General features: G+C 45.7%; 2 protein-coding genes across 3 annotated transcripts in view; both read left to right on the forward strand.

Annotated features, from left to right (window-relative positions):
• Positions 1-13761, forward strand: part of cdh13 (cadherin 13, H-cadherin (heart)) — a 456795-nt gene that overhangs the window by 231873 nt on the left and 211161 nt on the right. The gene's annotated exons all lie outside the window — the stretch shown is intronic.
• The window catches only part of zgc:173742 (DNA topoisomerase 1), a 566006-nt gene that overhangs the window by 214411 nt on the left and 337834 nt on the right, over positions 1-13761 (forward strand). The window lies entirely within an intron of this gene.

Genomic DNA, 13761 nt, shown 5'->3' on the forward strand with positions numbered 1-13761 from the left:
TCAGGTAACTCAGGTGGATGCGCTTACGCTCCGTTCAGCTTTAAGTGGCCGCGGATGAGAGCGCGCGCTAAACGAATGCGACGCGGCGCTAACCCGGAGACGGCCGCCACGGCGCTCCTCGCCCCCATTGGGGGTTCGGCGGTAAAGGCGGAGCCCGGGAAGAGGGGCAATCCCGGCACGAGCCTCTTCCCAGAAAAGAGCTTCGTCGAATCGGCTTTCAACCGGCGCGACCGGAACGTTCTTCGGAGTCACCTCCGTCTCTTCCGCTCGGTCGGCGAGCGGGGGGAGATGTTCGGCCCTCCGTCAGCCGGGTCGGGCGGGGGTGACGGCGACCTGAGATGAGTCATCGCCATCCGCCCCGCCCCCAACCGCGAAACACTTTCACATCCCTGAGAAAGATTATAAATAAATGCCACTGGCCTTTTCATTCATTGAGTGCTAAGAAGGAATGTGTCTTTACTTTTTTATCTTCTCTTGTGGAAAGCATATTTCTGCGGAAAGCATATTTTCTGAAGGCGGGGAAAGACAGACAGCATTCCGACAGGAATCAGAATCTAGTTGCCAGATGGTCCATTTTGGTTTATTTCAAAGTTTTTTTTTTCCATTTCGGAGTGTGGTTGGGATCATGTCTGTTAATCTCATTTCAATTAGGTCAATTCAGGGACGGAATTAAAGTTCAAAGCATGGATGGACAAATGTCATAATGTTCTGTGAAAATCCTTCAGTTCATGAATTTAATTTGGGATTATTTCCTGAATTGATCGAATTGAAATAGAATTGACCCCGAGTCTCACGGAGAGTATCAGGCTATATGAGTACTTTAGAAATTATAAATAAGCGTAACCTTTTAAAGGTCACCATAATCTCTGCTGAATGGGAAATATCTGAATTAAGATTGCTGGCCAAATGCTAACACAATGCCACATTTATGCCAGCACATTGTACAATAAGTTATACATAAATGCGATGGGCCTTTTGCCTAAAGATCCATTTTTCCATTGTATGTTTATAACAGGAAAAATGACATTTATCACTATGGAAAAATGTCAGCTGTGTAATTTTGGTTGCTGATGTACGGATTCCTATGTCACTCCCTTCCTTCATTGTAAAACATACATAATTATATATATTTAATTTCAGTTATTTTACAAATTATAGTGATTAACAGTAATATATAGTGAGTTAACAGTCAAAACCGTCACTGGCATTAAGTGTTTAGTGATCTTTCTTGTGACTTTTCACGGGTAGGGTGACAGTCATACGTTCTTCTAAAAATGAAACTCCTCAGTTTGTCTGATAAATGGTCGATTTCTCAGAAGGGAACTAGCAGCCAGTATGCTTGAGTGTTGTAACCAAACATAACTGCAGGAAGTGTCTTTAATCCTGTTATTTTACACACAAATCTTTGCCTGAACGTTACCACCGGGCTCATCCCTGTGGTCACCATGGCAACGGGTAGAACGTCAGCACTGTGGTGTTAATTCTGTTAGAAATGTCCACAATCCCCCCAAGAATGTTCCCACTGAAATCACAATCAAGCCAAGTTTGAGACAATCTCATTATTGAAGGGACCTCAGTTTTAGTGAGGGGTGTGTACAGCGGTGTCATTTTGAGCGATACTCCTATCTTTCCGTGCTTGTTCTTGTTTTTGCAATCTAATAAATCACAAAGGAAGCAAAAGCCTTTAAAAGTCAATGAAATACAATGTTTGCCTTGAGCTGCAGAAATGAAAAAGCGATTGGTGTACCTGCACGCCGCTCATACGCAAACAAACTTCCTGCCAAGACCCTTTATCCCAACCAAAGTCATGCCCCCCCCCCCCCCTCCCCAAATCATAGAGTACATATTCAAACAATCAGGGATGGGATGAAAACCAGCTTGCATCTCTCTACTGCCAGAAAAGAACAAGATCAACGGTCATCATCTCATTCTTTAACTCGCCCTTTAACTTGTTCTCTTTCAGTTTGACATGTTTAGCTTCTTTGAGTAAATGGCAGAAGCCTTTTAGAAGGCCACCACAGTCGTTTGTCGTTCCTCTTCTGACAATATCGGAGAGGCTGACACGCCCCACGCGGCCCGGAGAGCCGTCTCGCGGTTGGCTGCCTGGTGGTGATGTCATCGCCTGGCAGGTCACACGGCCGCTAGCTGAGGCTGAGGCCGACAGACACGAGTAGCGGAGCCCCTATTGAGGTGGACGAGAACGCGACGCAACAGCAGTGAAGCACCGTCTCCAATCAGGTTAACGCTCGCCTTTGCATCAATAAGCGCTTCCTCGATGAGCAGATGACGAGGCGCCACCCCCTTCGGAGGTAGGGGAGGGAAAAGGCGGGATGGAAAAAAAAGAGCCCCAACTGAATTGGGCAAAGCGGGTTTATCTAATTGCGAAGAGACGAAACCGAATTATCTTAACGGGCTTAACGACTTTACGGAAGGCCCTTCCCATCATGCCGAGCAAATCGGAGGAAAATATGAACTCCCACCAGACTGGGGGCTGGGTGGAGTTTTATTGCATTGCACAGCCTGTGAAAAGAGGGAAAGGGAGACAGAGAGAGAGAGAGAGAGAGAGAGAGACAGAGAGAGACAGAGAGAGAGAGGTATAGAGAGGTAGAGAAAAAGAGAGAATGGGAGAGAGAGACTGGGTGGGACAGAAAAAGAGAATGGGAGAGAGAGACAGAGAGGGAGAGAAAGAGAGAGGGGGAGAGAGTGTTTTGCAGGATTAGTAAGGACCCTGCTGAAGGCCGTAGCTGAGGGATAAGGTAATGTGTTTGAGCGGATAGGCCTTAAAGCCTCAGTGTGAGCGCACAGAGCTCCTCCCTGTCTTCCACAGAACTGCGCGTCGCCGAAATGAGCGTAGTTTTTTCTGTCATTCAGTAATAACTGAGGGATTAAAAAGAGTCATTTTTGCCCCCGATAATAAGTGGGGTGTTTCTGGGGGTTTCCATGCTATTCGTGTGTGTGTGTGTGTGTGTGTCTGTGTGTGTGGTCATTCCACATCGGGAGTCGTGACTGACTCTGATATAGAAATATCTTTCTTGATCACACCTGCCCAGGATGGATATATGGTTCTGCTGCCCAGGCACGTCCCATGTGAAGAAATGAGTAAAACAGACACCCAGGTCCTCATAAGGCTGTAATAAAACAGGTCTCTTATGGGGACATCAACCCCTTGGGGCACTGAGAGGGGCTGAGTCGTTTTACAATGCTGGGTGTGCATTGTCTGTGTACAAATATCCTGTGGGACTGTGAGTTTCAGCTTCTGTCATGTTCTCTGTGTATTTGGTGTTTTTGTATATTTGCATATATGTTGTTGTCTATGTGAATTTCTGTGTGTATGTGTAGTTACATGTGCGTGTTCAATTGAATGTCTTTGTGTTTGTATATCCGTTCAGGCATGTATATCCATGGGTTTTTCAGTCTGTGTGGGTGTTTGTTGGGTCAGAATGAAGGTCCCCTCATTTTCCATCTAATATAATGAATCTTTCTCAAGATAGCCACTGCTTATCTGGCTGTCTGTAGTAGTTGATTCTGGTTGTCTTTCATGGTTGGTTAATATGCATTTGGTGGTTGTTTGCTAGTTGTCTTTAATGTGTAGGTTAATATGTATTCCCTGGTCATACATATTATCTTTAATTATAGGATGAGTTCTGCAATGGCAATTGCAGCTTATCTGTAATTGTATGTTCTGCTTATCTGTGATGGTAGGCGTTATTGTACCAGGGGGAGACGAAGAAAGATTGACGCTTCGTATCACAGCGGGTCCTGATGCTGTTTCTCAGGCAGTGCTGACAGCTGTCAATCAATCACTTGTCCTTAGCACGGAGTAATACAGGAGCTGTCAGGGAGCTGTGACAATGTCTCACGGTGAGTTTATGGAGTGATGTCTGATCTCTGGGTCAGTTATCATTATGCTAGTGGACAGCAGGACTGCTTTGGTCCATAATTCTTGTGTCTGTGTGATTTCTTCCTCTCTTTTTAAAATAATCTTATTTTTTGTTGTTTATTGGTGGCAGAGCAAGCCAGTTACAGGGACTCTGGTCTGATAACTGATGTAGCGACAGACTGAGGCTTTGTGTTAGAGCTGAGCCTTTTAATGTGCCCAGTCTTGCCTGTGTGTTGTGCTGTCTGTGGTGCGCTGTGTGTGTACATGTGTGTCTTAGGCCGGTCTCTAGCACTGAGGTCATTTGTCTTTTCCTGAATAAAATAGTGAAAAACATCTTTGACTGGTTGTGGGAAAGAAAGCAGATTCATTGCTATATTAGTTTCACAAAATCCTGCCCAGATAATTTGCACTTTTCTCTGAGCTGAGAGAAAATAATGTGTCTGCGTTTATGTACGCATCTGTGAGTTTGTGTGTCTGTACAAGTGTGTGTATGTGCATGTGTATGTGCGTGCTTTTGTGTGTGTGTGTGTGTGTGTGTGTGTTGGTGAGTATGTGCCTGTGTATGTGTATGTGCTTGTGTGTGCGTGTGTTTATGTGTGTGTGTGTACGTATATGTGCTTGTGTGTGTGTCCCTTGAATGGAAACAGGCAGACATGCCCGTCACAGTTCAGTCTGTGCTCTGGGCTCCCGTAGATTAGTTGTTTAAGACACATTCTGCCCATTCGTGTGACCTGGCCTCATACAGAGCCACGCCCCTTTCCCATCAATCACCTCCACCGCCATCTTCTCCAGTCTCCCATGCACACCTGCCCTTACCCCTACAGAGCATAGGTAAGGGAGAGCTGAGCATGCATGAGGTCACCAGGCTCAGAAAATAGGTGCAGAAATCGATACCTAATTGCCAGCAGCAGCAGTGTAGAGGCGGCGGGATTGATCTGAGAGAGAGGGAGCGAGATTGGGTAGGGGTGACACTAATGCTGGCAGGTAATTTGGAGCCGTAATGGTAGCTTGTCTGTTTCATTAGAATTTCCCCCGAGTGTCTGGGCCTTTCTGAGGCCGAGCTGTTTTCGGCAAAGGGTCATCAATCCCACAATGCCTTGTTATTTGGACTTCAATCCCACAATGTTGAATTTGGCTGTCAGTCTGAAAACGCTTTGTTATTTTGCTTGTCAATCCCAGAAATCCCTTGTTACTGCCCTAACAGATCTGTGAACTAGAACTTTTTCATCACTTCCTTATTTGAATAAGGGGGCTCTGCGCTCGGCAGGGGTGTGGAATGTATCTTGATTGGATACACCTCGCTCAGTCCGGTGCTGCGTTTGATTGGTAGTTGTTTTTTTTTTTCGCAGAAGGGGCTGATGGGAACCAGAGCCCCAAGCTTGTCAAACACCTCCATTCTTTGAGCCCCGAGCATCACCTCCCCATTGTACTCTCTTTGAAATATTTTGAGAGGAGAGAAAGGTAGGGGAAAGAAACACCAATCACACACACGCACACACACACACACGTATGCGCGCACACACACACACACGCACACACACGCAAGCAGGCCCACCTCCTGCAGAGTGACAGATTCAGCGCGTCTGGGTTCTTGCCTTCTCGCACTGTAATTCAGAATTCACAGGCGGAAAGCAGGGCGCGCGGAGCGGTTTTTATAACAGTTAGGGAAATTGGCTCGAAATTCGGGGGTTGAAGGTTGAAATCCCAGGTGTTGTACCGCCGCTGCACTCCAGAGCAAAGCGATGCGAGCCCAATTGCTTGGGTAAAATATCCAGCTGAATAAACAGGGCGTATGGGGAAACATGCAAGCTGTGTAAGTCAGTGGATAAGCGTGTCAGTGAAACGGCCAAATGTAAATGATCCACTGATGCACAGCTCCACTGCAAACAGCCTGGGCTCCTGGGCTCCTAGCACAAGGTTACTCTATCTCTCTCTCTCTCACACACACACACACACACACACATGCACACACAAACAAACATAGACACTGACAGACACACCCACACACATGCGTGTGCACACACAAACACACGCGTGTGCACATGCACAAACACAAGCACATACAAACGCACACACACGCACACATGTGCACGCACCCACACGCACACACATGCAAACACACACACCCACGCAGATGCATGTGCAGACACACACAAACCCACCCACATGTGCACACACACACACACACACACACACACTGTGATGGTGCTGTCACTTACCCACAGACTGTTTAATTTAAATGCCTCGCAGTGATTTATTGCAAACAAACATCCCGACCTATGCTGTCTCCAACAGGTCATGTTTTACACATCTAAAAAAATGACTCCATTAATTTTTACCCCTGTCCATTTATCAGCCTTCTATGCACTCATCCAGGCATCCCTTTATTTCTCTTTTACTGCATGCAGTTCCCGTATTGGTCAATCTTTTGACTTTGCAGGCTCTGTTTCCAGACATCCTTAAATAGCTGAAAATATGTTAATTTTATGCCCACTTTTGTTGTGTCCCAGCAGTGAGCAGTGTGGCGTGTGGCTGAGCACTGCGGCGTTATGGATGAGCCTGACTCACACAGCACACGCTGAACCACTTTAATGAATCGTGGCAACTGCTGTGTATAAAAAGAAACACACACACTCACACGCGATGCACACACACACATGCACACACACACAAAGGCTCCTGTTTTCCCCACCTCTCTGACCCAGTTATAGAACTGTTTCCTCCTCCTCTGTGGTAGAAATACTTTCCCGCGCTTTCATCACCGCTGCGGCTGTATCTCCCCTTCTCTACGGCTCTCTGACTCCCTCCTTTGAGTGCACTTTTGTTTATTTGTTTTGTTTAACCTTTATTTAACCAGAGTAGGCACACTGACATTGTCACATCTCTTTTGCTGGCGAGCCCTGGAGCCCTACATGCCCTTGCATGTTCTCCCCGCGCAAAAACGCGGGGAGAACATGCAAACTCCACGCAGAGAGGATCCGGCCGGCCGGGTCTCGAACCCAGAACCTCCTTGCGAGGCAGCAGCGCTAGCCGCCGCGCCGCCGCGCCACCGCGCCGCTACGTATTCTCCCCTCTTCACCCTCCGCCTTCAGGCATCATCTAGCGCCGGTTATCTCTTCCCGCTCAGAAAGGGGAGGCGAACTCCGAATGAGACAAACTAATCTCTCCATCACCTTCCTCTCCTCCTACCACACACAACCCCCCACCCCCCTCCTCACAATCCCTCCCCCTCTCTCCGTGCAGAGAACCTCCATTTGGTTTATCTCCCCTCATTGTTTCGCTGGAACATTTCCAAAAGCAACCCCTGCCACCCCACCACTCAACAGATAACAATTTAAACCGAACTCCGTGTCCCATAACAGCCTTTTAAAAGGTTGCTATTGCGGTAAACGGGGTGAGATGGTTTCTGAGGAGATAAAAACCAGTGAAAAAAAACGTGCCTGGTTTTGTTAGCGGTTTAAGTGACGCATGTTTTAATCAGAATAATGAGACCCACCCCCTACCCCCCCACCCCCCCGCCCCAAACCAAAAAATAAATAAATAATCTGTGCATTCTAAGCAACCTGGCCTTACAGTTCCCTACTGTCAATTAAATACCTAAGGCTTCTGAATTTGTAACTCCAGAAGTGTGTTTTGGGCAATAAAATACCTTCAGCCACATTTTCCTGGAGCGTCAGATCAATGCTGCAGGATGGTAGCAAAGTGATCCCAGTAGGTCGTTTCTCTGCCTTCAGCAAGAGGTGGTTTAATACATTTATTTTTGGCTACAGACACACACTTCTAATGAACAAACACAGCTTGCGTCTTTTCTCTGTTTCTCTCTCCCTCTCTCACTCCTCGCTTACCGAAATGGAAATACACCGCAAGTGTATTGAAATGAAACATATCATCAAGGTTTTGTGAGAATTGCCGCTGTCAGATATCGTAATATCTTTCTGAAAATACACCACTGCGAAATATGTTTACCGTATTTTCAAAAAAAGTAGCCTGCAAATTTGTTATATTATATCTCTCTCTGTCTGTCACTCTCTCTTTCGTACACACACACACTCTGTCTCTCTCTCCCACACATACACACACATGCACATTCACACACACACACACACACACAAACAGCCATTCTCACCTATGCTGTCTCCAACAGGTCGTCTTGCACATAAACCTTAAACCTTCCAGAGGATGCATTACTTAAGGTTGCCTGACCTGTCTGGAGTAGTAATCGGTCCTCTGTGCAGGGGGGTCGCAGGTCAAGTAAACTGACAAGGGCCCCTGTTGCCCAGACAACACAGGGCCGATCCTGGATCAGCAGGCCGCCTCTCCTTTGCGCTCGTGGGAACAGTCATGGCCGCTTGTTCTCAGCACCCCCTGTCTGAATCAGTTCCGACGTCCTTAGTGGCCTGGATGATGTAGCCCAGAAGTAGGGAACACACTTTCTGGAATGCCAGTTGACCTGATGCAGTGAGGTTCTTTTATATATTTGATAGATTATGCTTGATGTCCACATGAAAATACACATCTTTCTGCATCAACCGAGTTGTTTGCAATGGACAAGTATCTTTGTGTCTTTTGAGCAAGATTCTGAATGAGATTTGGAAATGTTTCCAGTTTGGAGCTACGCTCTTTGTGAAAACATGGAATCGAGTCTAGTGGATGGGTCAGGTTGAGACTGCACCGGTTAATTTTAGTATTTTCCGTAAAACGTGTCATGCAGGCTCACTGGAATGCCTTCAGCTGTCGTTCGTGAGCTTATCAGTAAATGTAGCTCAATCAAATATGTGTTTTTATCAAAAGTGGATTTCAGACTCCAGTCCTAGAGCCCCACAGTGTCTGCAGGATTATTTTATTTTAGTTTTTTTTGTGTGGATTCCTTTCAATCAGCAGCCAGGTAGGCTAAAGGCTAAGCCTTGGAAACCAGGTTTATCCAATCAGTGACTTGCAGTGCTGGAAGTCTGAACAGGCACCAAAAAAACCAGCAGACACTGCGGCCCTCCAGGACTTAAATAAATATGTAATATCCCTAAATTATGATTCTGTGTGACGGCTTTCAGATGAATGGCCGGGGCCACCTGACCTGAATCGACTTATTAAAATTACATGATGTTTTAAAGAAGACTGAACAGAGATTGATAGTATTGTTTGTCTTTCTGTCAGTGCTTTAAGAGCCTAAGCTGAACAGATATAAATTCGATAGCGCTATAGGGGGGGCGGTTGTAATTCTCCGCGAGTTACAGCGATGAATCCCGCAAAGAAAACCCTCGTGGTTCCTGGTTTTTTTGCTCATTGATTCTGTATCCCGGGCTTTGTGTTTACGCCGCCACGGAACGCCACGAGCAGGGAAGCAGACGGGAGAGCCTCCTCGCTCGGCGCCGGAGAGAGAGACGAGCTCTCCGCGTCCGCCGCTCGCCCCTGTTCTGAATTAACAGCGGCCGGGCTTGTTTGAGCGAGAGGCTGAAATATTAATGGAGCAAACGAGGCCCCTCTCTCCCGGGCGGCCTCGGCGCGGTCACGGTCGCGCTCGCGGTCCCGTTCGCCTGTTCGCCGCGGCGCGTTCGGCCCCGGCCCCAGCGCACCTGGCCAGATTTGCCGCGGCAAATGAAGAGTTTGATGGTTTATCGATCGCCGCGCGGAGACCCATAAACGCTGACACGGAGCGTGGCAGGCAGGCGGGCGGGCGGGGGCGGGGGCGGGGAAGGGGGCAGGGTGGGGGGGGGGGTGGGGGCGGGTTCGGCGGGGACGGGGGTGGGGGGTGTTTTCAAAAGAGGGCTGGGCCACTAAGGACACAGGAAGAGTGTTAGTGAGTCGCAGTATTGCACTGTTCTACCGTGCTGTAATATATATGCTTTCACATCACAAATGTGAGCGTCATGCCAATATAGCAAGGCAGAGAGAGCGAGAGAGCAGCAAGTAATGTTAATGTGTGCATCTGTGGAGAGTTCTCGTGCTAGCAAGTCTTGACATTGTTACCATGGTTTTCTTTTAAATGCACATGCAATGGCATCTCAATTAAGCAAATTTGAATTAAGACTCATTGAGAGAGAAAACTGCAGGCTGATTCGCTAAACATTTCAGCAATTCAGCCGAAGCTGCAAAAAAAAAAAAGTCTGGGTTCTGCCTATGCAGTTGTGGCAGAGCTGTCTCTTTGAGGCCTCTTTGTGTGCCGTATGTAAGCCAGTGCGAAGGTTAACACAAAGCTTATCGCTACTGTAGCCGCGTGAAGGCCACCCTCTATCAGTAACCCTCGTCACATTGCAGGAGGGAAGGAAAATGGAGTCCGCACATCACCATTACGGCTCTCTGAATCAATGCTTTATTTACTCACCGCAACAGCGTTATCAACATTCCGACCCGCGCCGGGTTTCTTTCGGCCCGAAGAGTCTCAGCGGGGGTCGAAGTCCCGATTCTTCCCCCTATTTATCACTCCCCCCCGTTTCCCTTTTTCTGCATTACTATCCCATGCTGCACCTGCACAAGCTATCGGGCGTGAGCGTATTACTGTGTTACTGCAGGAAGAGCTGCCTTAGCACTGTCTCCGCTTCAGTGTGTCTTCGTCCAGCGTTGACATTCAGGCATAAGTTATGCTGATTTGCGATTGGTCGATGTCCCGGAACATCCGAGCGACCGGACGTCAATCGCGGTTCCTCGTCGTTGTGGGCAGCGGCGTGTGCTGCAGGCGAACGAGCGGCGCGCGTTAAAACCTTTCTGATATCGATTTACCTCACTGTCCTTTGGCAATTATTTTCGAAATAACACGAAACAAGACAAGCCACACATCTGGCCCTCAGCCGCCTTATTGGAACCGCCACTCACGCCCTCTCACAAGTGGTTAATCACTGCAATTGGGATTGTGCTGTTCGATCAGGGCTCGGCGAATCTCTGTCTGCACCACATTCGACGCCGGCGCGTTTAAAGATACATCACAAACCCGTCAGGTGTTTTCACCCATCACTGAGCCCGCTGAAGCATTCGTGCTTTCTTAGCCACCCCTGAGGTTTAATGAAAAATTTGCCACACTTCAGTGTTGAGTGTCGCCACTTATTGTGGTAAGCAATGCACCCAAATGTGGCTTGGTTTGCTTTCATTAGCTATAAATGGTACTTTATCTATACATTTCTGTAGTGTTCAGCAAAATAAAGGGTTTCCAATATTGCATTGTACTACAACTCCCATAAAGCATTTCACCAACATAAGGAGGGCCACCATTTTGTGTCAAATGACACAGTAAAGCGACTAATTACAGTACACAATTTGCATGCCAGTTTTGATGTTCAGACAATTGTTTGACCCCATATGGGGAAAGTGAATGGAAGGAAAGTGCACACACTGCAAAAGACATGAGTCTTCTGAGTAAACAAGTGTAACAGCATCTGCCTGGTGAACTGCACACTGATGGATTTCATTTATTTGAACAATTTACAGTCGGGGGCACCACCAGAGATTTTAGGCCCCATTAAAAGATCTCACATTGGGCCCCACCAGCCCAGGCCACCCCAGACAATCCTGTGTTCTATTATTGTTTGAAGGCCCCTGTCAGTCAGGGCCCTTGGAATCATCCTAACCTTCGCCCTGTTACGGCTTCCTTCTTGCGATTTAACAGTAAATCACACAAAAGTGATAGAAGATGGACAAATAAATGGACAAGCATCAGTTAGGGTCTGCGATCCAAAACCAAGGAGGGGATTATCCATCAGCAGTTAGGGTCTGAGATCACCACTGAGGTGGAATCATCTGCCACCTGGGGAAAAGACAAATGCGTTTGCACAGGGATGCCCAACCCTGTTCCTGGAGAGCTATCATCATACAGGTTTTCGCTCCAACCCTAAAAAGCACACCTCACTCAATAGCTAGAAATCTTGTTGAGTGGCTGCGTAGTAGAGTCAGGTGTGCCAAATTAGGGTTGAAATGGAAAACCTATAATCTCCAGGAACAAGGTTGGGCAGCTCTGCTTCTGGAGGTCATTCAAGATTTCGCAGATGCATTCTTAATGCTAATATCCCACTGGACAAAAGGGGATAATCCCAAATTATATGCATTTTTTTAACAAATGGCAGGACAATTCCATCAGCTGAATAGTTTGACAAAAGTTTTTTGCTGAAGACATAAAACATCTGACAGAATAACAGATGACAGATAAATCAATAGAATGGACGGAAAGATTATGCTTTGCATATTTTCTTGTTCTCCAATAAAAATCTGTTACAGCAGATTTGAAGGTTTTTTGCTGATACACAATAAATTGACTATAACATATCATAATCCTTATCAAATTAAATACAAGCCATGTTTTTTTTTTTTTTTTTTTTTTCTTTTCTTAAGGCTATTAAGATTCCACTTTACTCAATTGTGTAGCTCCAAACTGGAAACATTTCCCAATATTATTCAAAATCTTGCTCAAAAGACACAAAGAATATGTCCATTGTAACTCTGTTGATGCAGAAAGATGCAAATTTTCATGTGAGCATTAAGCACCATCTATCAATGATAGAGGAGACTGTTCAACAACTGACAATGATCACATTTACACTCAGGGTTAAGAGCTTTCCATTTTCATTTGAGCTGTGTAAATGACATTCACCACTTTCTTTTTCATTCAGCAAACTATTTTCTTACATTAGCACCATTTATTTTAATGTTAAGTGCTTTCATTTGCAATATGCATTTCTCACTGCATCAAACTAACATCCCCTGTAGAAAATTTCAAAATATTGCAGGATTTCCAACTGAAATTAATGTGTGTAGTAAACATCGCTGTCAATCATCGTCTGTGCTTCATTAGTGGTAATTGCTTTATCAACATAGATGATTGAAGTGGTGCAGTCGGGATAATTGCTTGAAACACGGCTTGACAGAAAGGCTATCGACCTCTTGTTGGTGGAGGACTGAAGTGCATGTGGGAGAACAGGAGGCAAACAGGAGGCTGTAATCATAAACAAAGACTTTTCAATAAACTTGAGCTCGAGGCAAGGGAACACTGGAATGGCTGTGTTCTCTCTCCTTAAAGACTACATTTAAAAGATAGGATGCATGGATGCGCTGAATTGCTCATTCGGCAAAGAAGTTGTGGATGGCTGTTTGAAATGATAACGGCAAGTATCGGAGAACAGGAATACCAATGCACATATAACTTTCATGATGAACAAGACTGGATCTCCCAACTATGTCATAAGGAGTAATTTGTCTCAATCTTAAGACCACTATAATTTAAAGCAGGTGTTGCATTCACTGTGGGTGTTTTGCCTTATTGTGTACAGACAGAAAAATGACAGGTTTGTTTCAATTTCTGGGTGAATTTTACCTTTTTAGGCTTGGCGATTACCATACTTCTCTGCAGTTAAAGCTGTAGTTTCATACAACCTCCTACATCTTTGAAAAACACCGTAGATGGTCTGCGAGTTTCCTGTATTTCTAATGAGAAGGCAAAAATAATATCAAGGTCAAGTCAACACCATATGCTATGTTTGACGTCTTCAAAAAGATAAATTAATTACAAGTGACACTCCAAGTGATAACTGTATGAAACTGAAAGAAATATTAATAAATGAAAGCCCATTTCTAAAGTGGAAATCAAGAAATTAGAAACAAATTACTGGCCCTCAATTATGAGAGCACTTGGATCTCTGAATTGAGATTGTAAAATACATTAGACTGAGGTAGTGAAGCCATTGCTGAGGCCGCTTTATCTAATTAACTCTCTCAGGTAATACCTAATAACATTTTTTTTTACATACAGGATTGAATTCTATCCAAAAAGGAGTAATTATAAAAGTGTGCATGTGCGCAGGTACAGTACTGCTAAGTGGAATGAATTTTGTGGCACTATTAATGCCTGAATCCTCGCTTCCAGAACATGCCAAATAAATAAATAAACAAATAAAATGTGTCTT

This window comes from Anguilla rostrata, chromosome 5 (assembly GCF_018555375.3).
Source record: "Anguilla rostrata isolate EN2019 chromosome 5, ASM1855537v3, whole genome shotgun sequence".
In the NCBI taxonomy this organism is placed as follows: Eukaryota; Metazoa; Chordata; class Actinopteri; order Anguilliformes; family Anguillidae; genus Anguilla; species Anguilla rostrata.